The following is a 2,239-nucleotide window of genomic DNA, read 5'->3' as shown; positions in this document are numbered from 1 at the left end:
TAATCCTGCTAAATTCAAGTACAAGTTCTAGGGGCTCCTAGAGATTTCTTAGTATTTTCTCTGTACACTTGATCTTAGCCAAAAGACCGAGAAGCAAGAGTATTTTCTCTGTAGATGATCATTTCATCTACATATAAAGATTTTGTTTCTACCTTGAAAATCCTATCCTAATTGTGTCATTTTATTGCCAAACTATTTTGGTGGGGCCTAGGTTTCAAAGTTTAATGGACAGATAAAGAGTAAGCATATCTGCCCTTGTTCCCCACCCTAAGGAGAAAGCATTGTATCTTCTCCATTCATATAAGGCATTCTTGCTGGAAGTATGGAGTACATGTCTTCAATCTGTTGAGAAGGTTCTGTTCTACTTCTAGTCTCCTGATAGCTTTTACCATGAACACCTGTAGGATTTAGTCCAATACTTTTTCTCCAACTAGTGACAGGATCATATGGCTTTTTCCTTTCCTCTGTTAAAATGATGACTTTTGGGGTGGATCTTCCAGTGCTGAATCAACACTGCCATCCCTATAACAAAACCACTTTCTACATCCTGCCAGATCTGACTTCTAAGAGTTTGTTTTGTTAAACAAATTTCTATCTATGTTCATACTTTTTTCTTCTATTATCTTTATCCAGTTTTAGGATTAGCACAATGTTGAGTTCCTAAAATGAGGGGAGAAGGGTTCCTTCTTTATTCTGCTTTAATTATTTGATATAATTTATCAGTTAAAATGTATATGAGCCTGCTGTTGTCATATAGGTAGGTTTTCAAGCTAGGAATATACTTTCTTTAATAGGTGCTATTCAAATTTTATATTTCCTCCAGAGTTAGTTTCATTAATTTGTCTTCCAAGGTACTTCTTAGAAGTTGTCAAATTTATTTCAAAACAGATTTTTGTAATATGCTTTCTATATCCTTTTAAATTCTGTAAAATCCGTGGTAATGTATTCTAGATCTTGATACTGTAATTTTAAAAATGTATAATTGATATTGTGTAACACTAAGTAAAGGTCTAAAGGAGCAGGGGAATTGGGAGGGGTAGGGGAAAGGAAAAAAGGGAAAAGAAAAAATATGAGAAGAGGAAAAAAATGGAAACAAAGTCTTTGCAAATAGGGAAGGGTGGAGGGGGTGAAGGGAAGGCAAGGGAAGGGGAAAAAAATAAGAACCAAGATACTCATATAATGGTACAAGATCCCAATGATGAATGTAACTGTATTTTATACCTAAAATGTACCAATAAAATTAATGGGTGGAAAAAAAGAAAAAAAAATAGAAAAAAAAAAAGAATCACAGAAGACTTCTGAACAGAAACCATCAAGACAAGGAGAGCCTGAAGTGAAGTATTTCAAGCTCTAAAAGAAAACAACCTTCATCCCAGATTGATGTACCCCACAAAACTATCTTTCAAAATTGATGAAGAAATAAGATACTTTCATGAAAAAAACTACCTGAGAACCTTCATGAAAACCAAACCAGCACTCCAAAAAATTTTTAAAATATTCTAGGAAAACACTATGAGGATCACAACCCCAGGAAGCCCAACACAATGAATCCATCAGGTAAGACAAGAAATTAAATGCAAAGAGGGAGAATCCAGCAACAAGAAAAGGTTATGACAAGGATAAGTCAAAACATATCAATTATAACCATCAATGTTAGTGGTCTCAATTCAGCAATCAAAGTAAATAGACTGTCAGAATGGATCAAGAAGCAAGATCCAACAGTATGCTGCATACAAGAAACACACTTAATTCAAAAAGAAATTCATAGACTGAAAGTCAAAGGATGGAAAACAATGCTACACGCAGCAGGAACCCAAAAGAAAGCAGGGGTAGCTACCTGCAGAAAAAGTGGATTTCAAACCAAGACTAATTAAGAGAGACAAAGAAGGTCACTACAACCTTGTAAAGGGAACAATCCAAGAGGAAGAGATGACAGTCATAAACATATATGCACCAAACACTAATGCGCCCAACTAAATAAAACAAATACTCAATATCCCAATGTCACAAACAGATAAACTAGACAAAATAATCAACAATAAAATATTAGAACTGAACCAAACTCTTGAACAAATAGACTTAATAGATGTCTACAGAGTGTTCTACTCCACAAAATCAGAATACACATTCTTCTCAGATGCACATGTGTTGTTCTCCAAACTAGATCACATGCTAGCTCACAGAACATGCTTAAGTAAATGCAAAGGAATTGAAGTTATCCCCTGTATATTATCAGATC

This window comes from Heterocephalus glaber, unplaced genomic scaffold (genome assembly GCF_053883595.1).
Source record: "Heterocephalus glaber isolate CG9 unplaced genomic scaffold, H.glaber_assembly_v1.0 deba00001547, whole genome shotgun sequence".
Classification (NCBI taxonomy): domain Eukaryota; kingdom Metazoa; phylum Chordata; class Mammalia; order Rodentia; family Bathyergidae; genus Heterocephalus; species Heterocephalus glaber.
The sequence above is the reverse complement of the archived record's forward strand: the minus strand, read 5'-3'. Positions refer to the sequence as shown.